We start from the raw sequence: 17658 nt of genomic DNA on the forward strand, positions 1-17658 counted from the left end.
CAGTTCAAACACGGAAGCAGGAGATGGATGGGAAACTGAAGAGTAGCCTAGAGGTGAACCATCACTGGGCTATGTTGAATTTAGATAGGTGCCTCCTTGATAAATGAGGTTATTTGAAAAGAAGTTGTATAGTCAAGCATCAGGGGCTCACCCTTGTAATCCTAGCTACTCGGGAGATTGAAATATGAGACTTGTGGTTCAAAGGTAATCTTGACAGGAAAGTCTGTGAGTCTCTTATGCCCAATTAAGCACACACACACATGCACACACTACACACACACACCAAAAATGGAGCTAAGACTCAAGTTGTAGAGGATCAACTTTAAGTGAAAAAGATAAAGGCAGCACCCAGGTCCTGAGTTCAAGCCCCAGTAGTAGTGTATGTGTGCTCATACACACATACACACAAAGTTTTATACTGATTTTAACAAGAAAATATACTATACTTAGTGTTTTTCTGAGAATGAAATAATAGGAACAGTATATTCCAGTCTTTTCCCATCAGCAACTAAGGGCATGATGTCTTGGCAGCACCCACATCTTTGTTTCTCCCCTCTCTGTCCAGTCTGTCATTCCCTGTGCCCTTGTTGTCTACACAAGTTCTATGTGCATTTTGGAAATGTCAAAAAATACATATTCTCCAATTCCTGTAACTGCCAATTGTCTTATAGAATCAAGTGTTCCTCTTCTTAGTAGGATTGTTGCATCACAAACCACCCCGATCTAAGCAGCACAAAGTAATATTCAGAGACTTTGAGGGGACAGGAATTTGTTTAGGACACAGAGCAGATTGTTCATGTATCTGTTTGCCCTACATTTGGAGTAGGATCTGGGAAGAAGCTGTGATGGGGGAGGCATTATAACTGGAATCAGGAACCAGCTGGATGCAACTTTTCCACATCTGGTAGGAGATGCTGATTGCAGGCTGAGACTTCCGGTGAATTACAGGTCCTGCATGGCCTCTGTTTTATAGCATATCCAGAGGATGTTTCAGGAATATTTATTTCCCTCTTTTCTAGTAACCAAAGTAGGAACTGAGAAGAGAAGGTACTGCCCTTCCACTGTTGCTGTACACAGGATAAAAAGCATCTTTTAGTGAGTAACCAAGAAAAATATTACTCTCGTAAGGCTTGTTGTACAGACAACAGACAGAACCGTGGGCAGAAATGCCTCCAGCCGTGTCCCCTACAAAGAAATTTGAAAAGTCTAACCAAGTGTTCCAAATTGGAAGCTCAGAAGCCATTCTCCCTGCATTAGGATTATTTGATGAGCAAGCTTTATGAAGAAGATCAATACTGCAGACAAGATACCCAGAAATTCCACATTTAACAAAAGTCTACAGTCTCCAGATTCACTTGTGACAGAAGTTACTACAAATGACCATAACATCAAAACAGACCCAATATTCTAGTCCTTCAGCAAGACTCAGACACATATATTATACTTCAATACTAATATTAATAGAGAGGAGATCTTAGGAAACAAGTATAAGTGATTTGGATATCAAGGATGGCTATAACTCTTGTTTCCACTAGGTTTAAGATACATGAGATCCTGAGTGGTTAAGTGGTAATTAAAGTGGTAACTGGAGTAGAAAAAAAATCTAGAACTATAAATGTCAGATGAATTAAAAGGACTGAAGTTTAAATAAGCCATAAAAGGTAATAGAAATAATCATACTACCTTTAACTAGCATGAGTCCAATCCTCTCAGTTGTCACATAGTTAAATAATAGCGGTGTTTGATACACTGATGGGCTTAGTTTAACTATGAGTTTATTGAAAAAAGTGGAAGCCTGTGCATAGTCCTTTAATCCACATGTCACATATATATAACAGATATAAATCACAACCAGTGACCTATTATGAAGCATGATGGATCTACCAGTGACTGATTTTCATTTATCTCATTTTCCTGTCATACACTGATAGAGAGGTATGTAGTTTCATTAGTTATGTGGATGATAAAGGCACATATTTTTTGGTAAAGGACGACAATATGGGAAAGGAAATGAAAATCGAACATTTTGTGTAATAGCTAATTTTGTGTATCAATTGTAACAGGCTAGAGGGATTTCCAGACAGGTGATACAGTCTGATTTCTAGTGTACTTTGTGAGGATGCTTCAGAGAAGATCAGTCTTTGAAGTAGACTGTGTAAAGACTAGATCAGCCCTGCCACTGGGTAGAAATCATCCAGTTCCACAAAGAGGTAAGCAGAACAATTGATTCTCACTAGGTAAGCTGGGTTACTTAACCTCTCCTGACCTCTAACATAGCATTTCTAGACTTGAAGAGGGACTTTCACCCATGGCCTCTCCTGGCCCCCAAGCTTTAGGATAAAGATACAACAAAAAAAATGTCATGAGGCATGCTGGCTGTAGCTACTTGGGATGTGGAGATCAAGGGCAATGTGATTTAAGGCCAATCTGGGCCTGAGAGTTCATGAGCTATCTCAAGCAACGGTTAAGCACAGCGGAACTCACCTTTTATTCCAGGTCCTGTATAAGCACAATGGCTAGGCCAGTGGTGTATGCACCACATCCCTAGCAACACGACAAATCCAAACATGATACTTGTAACCCAGGCCTGTGAGGTCATAAAGTGATTCCTTATATGGAAAATTACCAATGTGTAAAGGGACAAGAGGCATGGCTCAAGTGGGAGAGTGCTTGAAAAATACAAAGCCTTGAGTTCAATACCTGGTATCAAATAAAACAACACAAAACAGCCCTCATCCCTGTGTGAAAGGAAGCATCACTATATCCCACTGGTTTTTAGTTTCCCAAGAACTGTCACTCATAGTGAGCTGAATAAATTTGGATATAACTGGAATTTTAGATATTTATAGAACAATTTCTTTTTTTATTGCCAGTCCTGGGCTTAAGCTCAGGGCCTGAGCAATGTCCTTGGATTTTTCTAAAGGCTAGAGCTCTACTACTTGAGCCTCAGCACCACCTCTGGCTTTTTCTAAGTATGTGGTACCAAGGAAGCGAACCCAGGTCATCGTGCATGCTAGGCAAGCACTCTACCACTAGGCCAAACTCCAGGCCCACAATTTCTTTTTTATATAGAACTATTTCTTAAACATGCAGGTGAAGGATCTTAGTGAATACAAGAGATATACATAATGGACAGAGTTTTGATAAGGATGTTAGCAGCCCAGTAAAGTGACACTTGAAAGGAACTCTCAAAGGTGCTTCAGGATAGTGAAAACATAAAAGACAGTTGGAAAAAAACCAGACAGCTGTAAGTGGGTCCAAACTTACAAAACGAGAAAATTTACAGAAGTGAGGATCACTCCATGCTGATAATGATATAGTGAAGAGAAAGCATTGACTCCAAGAGAGATACTGTTTAGAAGTCTGACCAACTCTTAGACACAGGGTGATTCTCTAAGAAGATTCAGAGATGTGAAATAATTAACTGCTCTTTTTGCAATAGCCTCAAAGAAAATAAAATACTCAGGAACTCACTAAGGATGTATAGTACCTTTATGATGAAAACTTTAGAAACCTTAAAAAGGAAATTTAAGCAGAACTGAGCAAGTGGGAAAACCTCCCATGCTCCTGGATTGGGAGAATTAACACTGTGAAAATGGCAATCCTGCCAAGGGCTACCTACAAATTGAATGCAATACCCATCAATATCCCAATGCCATTCTTTAAGGAAATAGAGGAAACAATCCAACATCTCATATGGAATAATAAAACACCCCATAGAGCAAAAATAATCCTTAGCAGAAAGAACAGCAATGGAGGAATATCAATACCAAACTTCAGACTCTATTACAGAGCTGCAGTAAACAAAACAGCTTGGTACTGGCACAAGAACAGGCTTGAGGACCAATGGAATAGAGCTGAAGACCCAGAAATCAACCCACAAACCTATGGTCACATAACCTTAGATAAGGGAGCCAAAAAAATAGGATGGAAGAAACAGCCTTTTCAACAAATGGTGCTGGCAGAATTGGTTAAACACTTGTAGAAAACTAAAGTTGGATCCTCCTATGTCACCTGCACCAGAATTAATTCCAAATGGATCAAAGACCTTGAGATAAGAGCTTATACACTGAAAACTTTATAAGAAGGAATAGGAAATAAGCTAGGTTTCCTTGGCACAGGTTGAAACTTTCTTAACAAAGACCCAGAAACACAGCAAATTAAAGAAAAGTTTGGACAAATGGGACTGCATTAAACTGCAAAGGTTCTGTATGGCAAAGGATATAGCTAGCAAGTTAAATAGAAAGCCCACAGAGTGGGAGAAGATCTTCACTAGCCACACAACAGACAAAGGCCTCACATCTAAAATATACATACAGCTCAAAAAATTGAATCTCAAATCCTCAGAGAAAAACCATCCAATTGAAATGTGGGTAAAGACAGACTTCTCTGAAGAGGAAATAATAGTGGCCTATAGACACATAAAGAAATGTTTGACATCTCTGGCCATAAAAGAAAATGCAAATCAAAACAATTTTCAAATTCCATCTCACTCCAGTTAGAATGGCCATTGTCAAGAAATCTAATAACAACAGATACTCGGGGGATGTGGCCAAAAGGGAATTCTACTAAACTGCCACTACTAAACTTGTTCAGCCACTCTGGAAAGCAGTATGGCGATACCTCAAAAGACTATATAGAGATCCCATATGACCCAGCACTTCTACTCCTTGTCATTTTCCAAATGTCCAGAAACAAGGACATACTAAAGCCACTGGCACATTGCAACATTATTTACCATAGCGAAGATATAGAAGCAACTCAAGTGCCCCTCAGTAGATGATTGGATTAAGAAGATATGGTGCTTATATGCAATGGAATTCTATGCCGCCTTCAGAAAGAATGACATCGCCCCATTTGTAAGGAAATGGAAAGACGTGGAAAAAATCATATTAAGTGAAGTAGTAAGCCACATCCAAAGGAACATAGGCTCCATGGTTTCCTTCATTTGTAATCACCAGTACATATCTAGGACTCTCCTAGCAGAGGATTACAATAGCTTAAAACCTAGGGACATATGGTCATGTAGGATGAGACTAAACAAAATTAATTCTAGGATATGTAAATAAGGTTTATCTTTGTGATTGTTGTTCTTAATGTACTGTTATTTCTTTTCTCTTTTTTCCCCTTATGGTTAAGCTCATGTGATTACTGTATTGTTGGGAGCCAGAGTGGAATCAAACTGTACCTTGACTTGCATCAGACGATGGCTTTATTGTCTTATTGCTTTCTGGCCCTATTCTATGTAAATGACCTGAGAATTACCATATGAATGTAACACCTGGAGGTTCCTGGGGTCAGGAGGAGGGAAGAAGGGGGAGTGGAAAATAAACGAGGCAGTCTCGGCAGTCTTTACCTGGACTGCGGACATCCCGGACCTGGTGTGTCTGTCTCTCTTCTATTTCTTCCTAGTCCTTGCCCCCGATTTCAGGAACCCCAATCTGCGAACCCTGGTTTGCTGCCGGTTGGTCCCGGCACTGTATCTGACTTTGTTACCTAATATAGTGTCTATAAGTTTATTTGTTTATTTGAAATAGGGAAGAGAAAGGGGAAACAAGATGTTTGGAAGGGGTGAGGGGAAGGAAAGGTGGACAGATGAGGTATCAATGTGCGAGAAGTAATGTACCTACTACCTGATGAATGTAACTGTAACCCATCTATATATTACTCCAACAATAAAATTAAATTAAATTAAAATTTTAAAATGTAACCATGTACCTAGATCTGGCAATTTGTGATACAGTTGAAAGGACAGGCACACAAACCACTGTTCACACACACACACACACACACACACACACTTCTCATTCTCATATCCTTTCATATACCAGTTTTACCACTAATTTTGGGGAGCAGATTGACTTTTTAAAAGTCTTTCTTTAAGATAGTAGAAAGGCTCTGTAACTTCTCCATCTTTCCTAGCTAAGGTCTGATTTCCTTTTATTTTTGTCAGTCCTGGGCTTGAGCTTAGGGACTGAGCACCGTCCTTGGACTTTCTCAAGGCTAGAACTCTACCACTTGAGCCTCAGCACCACTTTTCACTTTTTTCTATGTATATGGTACTGTGGAGTTGAACCCGGGTCTTCGTGCATGCTAGGCAAACACTCTACCATTAGACCAAACTCCCGGCCCGTGGTCTTCTATCTTTTTTTTTTCTGTTTTTCTTTTCTTTTGCCAGAACTCAAGGCTTTGGCACTGCCTTTAGGCTTTCTCAAGGCTAGAGCTCTACCACTTGAGCCACAGCACCACTTTCAGCTTTTTCTGTGTATTTGGTACCAAGGAATCAAACCCAGGGCTTTATGCATACTAGGCGAGCACTCTACCCCTAGGCCACACTCCCAGCCCTGATTTCTTTTTGAATACAAGTTGTCCTCATGAAGTATTTTGTCTCCTAAATGACAAATGTCCTCTTTCTTCATCTTAAAGGATGTTATCCCTTCAGACTAGCAGTGTTGACAGGCAGCTGAGAAGTAGATGAACATCAGGTGTCCTGGGGATAAGGAATTAGAAGAACTTGCTCTGGAGAAGGAATTGTGATGGTGTTCCAGTGGAGTTAGAAAACATGTCTGGCAGGAGGGGATACATTGAACTATTCTTGCCCTTTGGGGATTCAGTAAAGAACTCTGTTGTTCTGTAATGTGTTGGACTTTTGTGACCCACCATAAGGGGTTGATGTGATTGATTAGGTTGAATCATGTACAGAAAGGCGAAGTTCTTCATGATAGGCCAGATTCCATGAGTGAGAATTCCTTGGAGCCAGCAAGAGAGAGAAGGGGAGAACACACCCCAGTGTACAAGACTTTCCAGAGTCCTTTTACATTGTTACTTTCCACCCCTCCCTAAATCACTCGCCAAAGAAATTCTTCACTGGACCTTGAAGTGGTCCCAGCTGTGATCAGAACAATACATCAGGATACAAAATTCAACATCTTCTCTTTTTGTTAACTTATTTTTTTTGGAACATGTGTACAGGGTAAAAGACAGGTGTTATTAAGATAATAAGCATCATTGGAATGATAGTGTTGCCAGAGTCTGTGACTGAACATTTTTTGAAGAAGAGGAAGTATCTGAAGGACAACGGACTCAATTTTTCCTTCACTGGTGTCAAGCCAAAAGGTCATTACTGTTTTAGGACAATGCATGAATTCGAAAATGGTTGCTACTGCTTTTTGATCATCCATTTTTGTCCTTTACTTCCAGACATTTCCATGACTAGAATCAAGCCAGTATCTGAATCCTTGACCAGCCAGAGAGGTAGGCAGCCACCATCCATCCAGACTGGAAAGGTCTATGGCTTATACAGGCTCATAACATGAAGGTCACTAACCTTTGGCATTCCAACAAGCTTGATGGTCTATGTTCTACACTAGCTTTGGAAAAGGAGGAGAAACTGCAATCCTTTATTCCATCGGTGTTTGAAACATGTCTAATTTATTATGCCATATGTCAAAATTTATCTAAGATACAGATTTGGATAGATGTCTTTCAATCATTACAACTGAAGTGGATAAATGCTCTGGCACTTGGACCCAAATATCATCTAGGATGTGAGTATTCTGTAATTTTGTGTGTGGTGGGGGGTCATGGGGCTTGAATTCGGCCTGGGTGTTGTCCCTGAGGTCTTCAGCTCAAGGCTACTGCCCCACCCCTTGAGCCAATCCCCACTTTTGGAGATAAGAGTCTCAAATCCTTTTGTGCCCAGGCTGGCTTTGAATCTTGATCCTTAGATCTCAGCCTCCTGAGTAGCTAGGATTACAGGCATGAGCCACTGTGCCCTGGCCCTGTAGTTTATTTTGATAGTGTTGATTGAACTGATAGCCTTGCTTATGCCAGGCAAATAGACTTGTCCTGAGATAACCTCCAACTGTATTTTAAAAGGAGCTCTTTGGCCACTGGTGCCATCTCTCAAGAACCTGGCAATACAATACTGTGTTTTAACTTTTATTATATCCAGGAGACACAGACATACAAATGCACACAAACATCATTATTTAAATGCTACAGCAATATAAACTGAGCATTATCATTGCAATAATAGGATTAATGAGGGAAATTTCCATCATAAAGCTCATCATCTTTAAAGCAGCCCTGCTTTAATCATTGTCTAGCAAATCACACTATTCTTAAAGATTGTGCACATGAGATCTGAAGAATCTGCTTATGTATATATCTGAGGCTTTCATTTACAAAAACAAGGTTCTTGCTGCTCTATTTCCATGAATCTACTATAATTGACTTTTCTTCATGTAAGGAGATACCTGGCTGAAAACAATGTCTTTTAGCTGATTTGAACATTAATGCCACCCCAAGTTTTAAAATTATTTTTTCAAGTCAGACCTGATATTTATACAGAATTTTTTTTATCTATCAAGCCTTATAGCAATGACATTTAAAATAATATTAAGATAAGTATACTGTCCTTTTAAGAATTCACATCATGTATGAAGACAAAGAATGTATATGTTTATCAGATGGATTTCCCATGCAATAAACCCACGATGAAAGTGGGAGCATGAGTCACTTACCGATGGCTTGGTGCAGCACCCAAGGATGCATGAAAACCACCACAGATGTATTTGTTGTGAAGTCACATGCTATTTTTTTACCTTCTTTTTCCTGGAGTAAGTATCTGAGCTTGGCTTCTGCATTTGTCTGTGACTCTGATGACTTCCAGTCTCTGGCCTTAGGAGTTTAAGCCCACACCTGCCCTCCCAACCCACACAGAGTCACACAGCTGAACGCCATGTGGTGTTCAACAGTTATAGGATCCAAAACCCACATCTGTCCTGAGAGCTGAGATTTATGATCCTAATAAAGATTTCAGTAGAAATCAGAGTGAGGAAGAGCTCAGAGGAACTCGGTCTAAAAGGTTATACTGTCATTCCCTTCTCACCACCCAAGGATCATGGATTGAAATCAAAGCACTCATGAGCTCATCCTCCATTGCCTCCCTGGACAAGCCCTGGGAGCTCCCTTCAGAGCAATTTATTATCTCCCAATCCAGTTTCCAATAATGATCTTGACTTGAAATTTAAAGATTATGAGATAATTTGTTTTATAAAACACAAATAAGGAGTGAATGAGACATTATAAAAATAGATATCAAGGATCTCTACTTCTATTATTCACTTTTATATGATTTAGCAAGCAAGACAACTTTAAAATATCAGTGAAGCTCTGGTCCAAGAGCTGTATGCGGTGTCTCAGAGGAACCCACATCAGGATTCCCCTTGAGACACCCCTGAAGACAGCCTGCGATAAGTGTACACACCACCACTGAAAAGAACACAGCCTCTCTGGTTGCTGAACCCTGAACAGTTATCATCACCCAGCCTTCCCAGCCATCTGTCTCAAGCAAGAAACACCATTGGTGCCAGTTCTAAGCAATGGAATATATCTGATGTCAGGAAAAACAGGTCAAAGTCATTCTATGCATTTCTGCAGAAAAGCAGATTGTTCTGTTCCTCTTGGTAGAGCTTTCTGTTCACTAAAAAAGCAGAATGATGTTTCCTTCACTTGTTTTTTTATGTGCAGTTGATTATATCATCAAATTATTTTACTTAATAAGAATTAATGAGGGCCGGGGGTTTAGCTAATGGTAGAGTGCTTGTCTAGCATGCACAAAGGCCTGGGTTTGATTCCTCGGTACCACATACATAGAAAAATGGCCAAAGTGGTGCTATGGCTCAGTGGCAGAGTGCTAGCCTTGAGAAAGCCCAAGGACAGTGCCCAGGCCCTGAGTTCAAGCTCCAGGACTGACAAAAAAGAAAGGAAAAAAGAAAGAAGGAAAGAAGGAAAGAAAGAAAGAAAGAAAGAAAGAAAGAAAGAAAGAAAGAAAGAAAGAAAGAAAGAAAGAAAAGAAAGAAAGAAAAGAAAGAATTAACCAGCCAGGAGCGTTGGCTCATTCCTGTAATCCTAGATACTCAGGAGGCTGAGATCTGAGGATCTCAGTTCAAAGCCAGCCAGGGCTCAGAACTCCCTGAGACTCTTATTTCCAATTAACCACCAGAAAACTGGAAGTGGTGCTGTGACTCAAGTGGTAGAGTGCTAGCTTTGAGCCGAAGAGCTCAGGGACAGAGCCTAGGCCCAGAGTTCAAGTCCTATGACAGACCAATAAAAGGGAAATATTGAAGAGATGAGGAAACTGGAAAAGAAAAAGAAGTCAGCAGAGATGACACCCGATGTGAATACTGTGTGTCGTGTACTTCATAACTACTAAGCACTGCTGGGTGGCTATGCTGGGCCACTGCTGGTAGCTCTGGACACTGTCAATATTAGGCCCTTGACAATAGAGACCCATCTTAAACTTTCTGTTCTTCTTTCAATGCTCAACACCTTGGCTCTGCTTCTCATTTTCTGCTACAAACTTTGCTTCAGGAATAAGCATCTATCTCCATGAACCTTCTACTACCTCTGGGCAGATCCTTTGCTTTGCACTGGATCTCATTCCTTACTTCTCCTCCAAAGCTTTGCAAGATGGAGGGGTACATCTGACTAGGGTGTACTGCAGGCATGTCTAGACATTTCACAATGAAATCCTCCTGTGCAAAAAGAGATGCTAACAGAAATGTGGAAAAGAAAATAAAATGAATTTTCCATGCAAAAAAGATTTAGAAGCTCTGCTTCTGCAATTATTTTTAATCACACATCCTCATTTTTCTTCCCTAATATATCATTGCCAAGGGAGAGATATCATAACTTGGTGTATTTTAAATTTTATTTATTTTCTTTAACAGTACTGGGCACTGACCTCAGACCCTTGTGCTTTGCAGGGAGGTACTCTATTATTTGAGCCAGGACTATGCCACTGCACTCACCCATGTATTTTTTTTCCCTATAGCTGAGAAAACAGGAGTCCACCATGGCACACAGCCATTGGCTGAGACGGAGTCTCAGGAATTTTTACACCTATGATGGCCTCATACCACAATTCCCTGATATCCACTAGGATTCAAGGCTTGGGCCATTGTGTCTGGCTCATAGCATTCTTCAAACATCACTCTTTTCTGATTCGAGACATAGTCAAGGGACCCTCTGTGAAGAGAAGCAGGTGTTCCTGCATGATAATCCTGGTTCTGGGCCTTCATTTTTCTTCTTGCCATCCTTTGACTGTGATCTTGTGTCCTTCAGACATATCAGCTCTACCCGTCCTCCCTCCCTTGTATCTCACTGCTGATTCTCCAGCCAAGGAGCTCACTCCGAGGTCCTCACTCCTCTTCAATCTCCTGTCATCTCTGGCAGAGTAGCTCCCTTGGTGCCAAGTCCTATGTGTGCTTCCATCTTTAAGATCTGTGGGCAGAAGAAATCATTTAGACTTCTCTGCCTCCTTGAGGAAAATTTCCCAGGCTTTGTGGGGATCATTTTTAACCTCAAAGAAGAACTTACTCCATTTATAAGACCTATTTCCACCTTAGAAAAACCTTGTCTTTACCAGAATCTCTTTTAGTCCCTACTCAGTTTTAAGGTTCCCATTCATGGGAAAGGTGCTTGTAAGAGTTATCTATTCTTGCTATTTCTTCTTTTTTTTTAAATTCTTATGTTTCTATTATCTTTTTTTCTAGTCCTGTGTCATGAACTCAGGGCCTGGGCACTGTCCCGGAGCCTCTCTGTGCTCAAGGCTAGCGCTCTACCACAATGCCACAATGCCACTTCTAGCCTTTTTTGTTTATGTGGTACTGAGGAATTGAGCTTCATGCATGCTAGGCAAGCACTCTACCATTAAAACACATTCCCAGCCATTTTTATGATCTTTAAGGAGTTGTATGAAGGGATTTTAATTGAACATTTAACTTTAAAAGTACAACATGTCTTGATCAATGTCATCCCTTCTGTTATTCTTGCCAGCTATTTCAATTCTATTTACCCACTTGTTTTGAGGTTCATTATTATCCTTTTCTCTTCTTCCCTCTTCCATCACATGCAATCTGAGCAATACCCGAAGTCACCAACTCCAGTGATCACTGCTCATTTTTTAAATGGTTTCCTTATTTGTCTTATATGATACTACCATATATTTTCTTGGTTTCCAGCTGCTTCACTGTCTGGTGCTTATGCTGTGCTTTCTGTTGCCAACCATGACCTATTATGTGAGTTGCAGGGCTCAGTGAAAAACGAAAATACAAAACCCTAGGTAAATCTATATACACACATTATATATTGTATTATTATTATTATATATTATATGCATATTATATATAGAGAGAGAAGAGTTTTAAGAGAGTGGCATCAGGACATTCTAACACGCAGGGAGATGTTCTGAACACAAGGCCTGTGTGTCTGTATGGGTTATACATCCATAAAAATGATCTGTTCTTCTTCTCAGTGATACAGTGTCCTTATTCCATGCTCATGTAGGGATGACTTTATCTAAAGTTGAATTTGGATTCCATATATAAGAACAAGACCTACATTTTCTCTTCAGCACCAATCTCTCCATTTAACTCCAAATCCAACAATTTAACTGACCATTACCAACGTCCACTGGATATGTAAAATACACTCAAACTTCACATGTCCAAAATGGAAATCTCATTCAACGAGGGGGAACTCTGGTTGAAGTGACTGTCCCAGCTCATATGTTCTAGTAGTATGTTAGGTCTTTCAGTTTTGTCGTTGACAATCTGCTCTCTACACAGCTACCATTTGCTTTAAAACATAAGCCATGATCTGCCACTTCCAGATGGAAAATCTGAAAGATCTGTATCGTTTTCTAATCTCACCTCCAATTTACAATGAACAGAACACACTTAAGATAAGCTTTGCTATTGGCAGTGCTGAGTAGTCTGTATTTTCCAGTAACACTTTTGGTCATTTAATATTATTTGGGCAAATGATTAGACTCTTCTGTGCCTGGCTCATGAGCAGATGAATGTAGTCTTTCCTTGAACCACGAATTGGAGAAGTGTCACACTAGAAGTAGTTGTCTCTCCAAGCTGAGAGACTCCAGTTCAGGAGCACAATCAGGTCATTCATGCATTTGGGGAGACCCTACTAATGATAAAGAAATGATGAAGCCCAGGGAAATGGCAGCGGAGCATCAGAATCCACATGCCAGCTACACCATGAGCTCTCTGTTACTGGGCGACCTGATGCATCCCAGAGAGGAAGCCAGGCCAGGGAGACAGACAAATAATGGACTCTTGCTTCCTTTTATTAGGACAAAGCCCCAAAGAAACTGTTCATATAAAACTCCTTTTAAATAAAAGTTCGATGTTTATCATAGCTTATTGCGAAGTTGTTTTATTTTTATTTTTTGCCAGTCCTGGGGTTGAGCTCAGAGCCAGAGCACTGTCCTTGGTCTTTCTCAAGGCTAGAGCTCTACCACTTGAGTCTCAGCACCACTTCCAGCTTTTTTCTATGTATGTGGTACTGAGGAATCCAACCCAGGTCTTTGGGCATGCTAGGCAAGCACTCTACAACCAGGCCACACTCCTGCCTTTTTTTTTTAATCTTAAGATTATAGTTGATCCTTGATAGCCTCACACATAAAACTGGGCATCTTTATTTAGAGATAGTTTAGTATTTTGTTAACTTTTTCAGGTTTTTGCCTCCATTGTTAGTTAAGTTATTCTTTTTTTCCCTGTTTCTTCTTATTTTGAATTCAGTACATTTTATCCTCTACAGATATCATGTATTTTAGTTAGACTTAAGAAAAGTATTATAAGTTATATTTTAAAAGTAAATACATATTCTTTTCATTCCTGTACTCATCTTTGAGTTATCTTTAGTTTTGAGGGAATGGTGAATAGAAATTTAAGATTTATTTAGTTAGAAAATAGCAAAAAAATATTCTGCCAAGTTTTTAAGTCCACATAAAAGATGTTAATACAAAGAGCTGAGGTTTCTCAGAGAAATTTTGCTTTTCATTTCAAACGGCAAGGGCTTTAAAGATAAAGATATAAAATCAGCCTACCAATGAAAAAGGGAAGACTACACTTTTCCAAGAAGTGGTTAGAAGATGGAAACCCAGATAAAATAAAGATCAGAGTGACCTAGCCCGCCAGGATGGGTTCCATAAAACACAGGGAATCTCTGCCCATAGAAAGACCATGCATCCCGAGCAACCCAGAGGCAAACGAGCAAGGTCAGTAATGAGAAGTGACAGTGTTTTCTCACTGGAGTCCTACTTGCTCCCCTGCCAGGGTGCATGGTGGCATCTTTCACTCTGCTTATGTGGATGGCTCTTGGGCATTGTTGTTTCTGATCTCTGAGCCCTCAGTAGAACAACCATCCATGAATGCCCTAACCATTTACTTGGCTGATCTAAATGCCCTTAGAACTTTTCTTTAATGGACTAGAACTATTTGAGAAGGCCAATGAGAGAGATGCCCTCATGCATGAGATTGGACAGTGAGTGATTTTGGAGAAAAATTAATAAATCTCAAAACTTCACTCTGAGTCAGGACAGTAGAAAGACACAGTGTGATATTAGTAGAACTAACTTCGATGGAGTGACAACTTCTCCTTGGAAAATTATAAGCCATTTGCCAATGGCTCACTCCTATAATCTTAGTCACTCAGGTGGCTGAGATCTGAGAACTCTGGTTTGAAGTCAGTTAGGGTAGAAAAGTCTGTGTGACAATTATCTTTCATTAACCACCAGAAAGCCAGAAATGGAGCTGTGACCTAAGTGGTAGAGCACCAGCCTTGACCAAAAAAGGTAAGGACCCTAAATTCAAGCCTCAGTACTGTCACACACACAAAAGAAAATTATAGCAACCACTTAGCTCATCTTCTTGACACAATATGTTCACCCTCCTGTCTTTTATCCAAGTTTTCTCGAAACAGTTATCTTCCCTACCCTCAGAATTTCCATTGCCCTGTTGTTACCTAGAAGACAAGAGGAGGGAATTGAGTGACTACCCTTCCAAGCCACTCCTAGTTAACCACATACCTTGATCCATGGCCCATCATCATCCACGTCAAACTGAGCAGAGTTTTTACACATGAAAATTTCCCTTACTGGTCCTTCCTCTATGAACTCATTTCTCTTTCCATCATGCTCCTGCCCTTTCTATGATCCAATAAAAAGGTATTTGCTTTCTCTTATTTTTATCAGGTTACTTTACTCACATGCATAGAAAAGAATACCTCAAATCCTTTTATCTTCAAATCTTTCTTATTTGATTCTATCTTTGTATCTTTGAATTCTATCTATGAACTTTGAGAATGGTGACTTTGGCTTGCTTCTTTTTGTTCACAAAATGTTCTGTTTGTATAGGTTCTGACTTTTCTCTCTCTCTCTCTCTTTTTTTGCCAGTTGTGGGGCTTGAACTCAGGGCCTGAGCACTGTCCTTGGATTTTTCTCAAGGCTAGATCTCTACCACTTGAGCCACAGCACCACTTCTAGCTTTTTTCTATGTATGTGGTGCCAAGGAATTGAACCCAGGTCTTGGTGCCGGCTAGACAAGCACTCTACCACTAGGCCCCCAACCTTTTTTCTCTTCTTACTTAAGAGAATTTTATTTCTTTGCACTTCAGTCTCATCCAAGCCTGGCAAGATGGCTTTCTTTTATCATCTTTTAAAACTTTGAATTTGTTATCCAAGGAATATACTTCTCTTTCCAACTGAATTCTCAGCACTGCTTGTTATTTTGTGGTCATTTTCCTCATCCAAGTTATAAATACTTATTCTGGATGAGGCCTTTTATATGACATTTATCTCAACCTCCCTGGATTATCTTTCTTCTTGTTTTGTGAACTGGACTGTGAATTCAAATCAGTCACCATGTATTATGCATATATTTTACAATTCCTTCAATTTCTGTTGTTTTTCTATTTACTAGATAAGTTGATGGTGGTGATAGGAAGATGATTCTGGTATTCAGAAGAATTAAGATCTCAAGCCTTCCAAGGCATATGTGAAGCATCTTCCCATATTCAAAATGTGCACAAAATGCCTCCATCATGGAATTGTCTAGAAAGAACAGAGCAAATGATGCATGTGGACTGCTTCCCGTTGTATCCAACACAGTTAATAAGCCCTTCATAGTCTGAAGGAATACTGTTATCAAAACCAGTGGAACTATGCCATCAATTGTTAAGTTCTTTTTTTAATCAGTGTATATAGTTTAAGAGGGCTACCATACGAAAGTACTATTGTCTAAGTGGCCTAAATATCCAGAATTTATTTTTACTCAGTTCTGGAGTCTTCATCCAAGATCAAAATGCTGTTAGGATTGTTTTCATTGTGAGGTCTTTCTTCCTAATTTGTAGGTGATCATTTTTCCTCCATAGTCCTGAGCCCTTACTGCCTCTGTACTCTTTAGTGCTCAACTGAATCCTCATCTCCCATTTGTATAAGAGTACCAGTTATCCTAGATAAAGATCAATCACAATAAACTCATTTAGCCTGATGTCCTTAAGATTCTAGCTTATTATTTTAGGGGACTCTGGGTTGACAAAGGAACTGAAATTTCACTATATTGTACCAATAAATATATTATTCATATTTACTTTCATGCTACACACAGTAGAAACTAAATATCTTAGATGTCACATGTGTAACCAGGCATAGTGGTACCTGCGAGAAATCACAGCATTTAGGAGATAGAGGGAGGGGAATGGCAAATTCTACACCACGGTGGGCTACTCTACAGATACTCAAACAAGCAGAGGAACAAAATAAAGTCACAAAGGCATGAGGCTAACATAGTTTTTCTACTAACAGATTTCATCTGTCACTCAGCTTACAGGTGAGTAAGCTTTCTTTTAGGTTCCAGAAAAGTAGAATCCACTTTCCGAATTTGCTTGCTATATTATCTGTGTGAGAAGAATCAATGTGGGATTTTTAATTGGGAAGTTCTGTTTGTTGGTAAAAATGGAAACATTCAGCTTTTGCCTGAAGCAGTACACGTCAGTGGTAACTGGCCGAGCTGGTATGGACAGGCATTGGCCACCCTGGGGTTTATTGTGTTCACAAGAGACTCATCACCTGCCCTTCAGTGCTAGGTCCAAAATCCTTACGTTCTAACTCTAGCACATTGAATTTAGTGACACTTTATACAGTAGGATGCAAATTTAAATATGTGAATAGCAATATTTCATTAATCACATTTCTGTAGGCACCTATACAAGGATTAAAATTGCCCTAGTCATGACTTTAAACATACCATCTTGGAAGTAAAATGTGGCAAATCAAAAAAAAATCTATATCTTGTTATATTGTTGGTGTTTGTTTCTTTGTAGTGAGGAAGCCTAGATTGGCCTCCAACTTGCTTATGATTGCCATTTCTGCCTTAGACTTCTGGATTATGGGCATGCACCACCACACCTGGACAAAGATCCTATCTGGAAATACATTATCTCGGGGACTAGGACTTAAGCTACCCAATGTGAATTTGAGTAACAGGAGTCATGGACTGTTTTCAGGATCCTTTTCTTATTTTCTTTTTGTCAGTTTTGAGGCTTGCACTCTGGGCCTGGATGCTGTCCCTGAGCACTTCAGCTCAAGGTTAACACCCTATCCCTGGAGCCACAGCTCCACTTCTGGTTTTCTAGAAGTTAATTGGAGGTAAGAGTCTCATGGACTGGCTTTGAACCACAACCCTTAGATCTCAGCCTCCTAAGTAGCTAGGATTACAGGCCTGGGCCACTGCACCCTCTTCTTCTTGGTTTTATTGTCCCCTCAGCATAAGGATAGTGTATCTCACATTGGCA

At 39.9% G+C, this 17658-nt stretch overlaps 1 long non-coding RNA gene across 1 annotated transcript; it reads left to right on the forward strand.

The window, feature by feature from the left end:
• Positions 1-814: 814 nt before the first annotated feature.
• Positions 815-7469, forward strand: LOC150062737 (uncharacterized). Its single transcript, XR_016535372.1, has 3 exons — positions 815-1661; positions 2064-2210; positions 7201-7469. It is a non-coding gene; the product is annotated as an uncharacterized LOC150062737 (long non-coding RNA).
• The last annotated feature ends 10189 nt before the right edge of the window (positions 7470-17658 follow it).

Source organism: Megascapheus bottae, chromosome 5 (genome assembly GCF_031878675.1).
Source record: "Megascapheus bottae isolate mThoBot1 chromosome 5, mThoBot2.hap1, whole genome shotgun sequence".
NCBI classification, from domain to species: domain Eukaryota; kingdom Metazoa; phylum Chordata; class Mammalia; order Rodentia; family Geomyidae; genus Megascapheus; species Megascapheus bottae.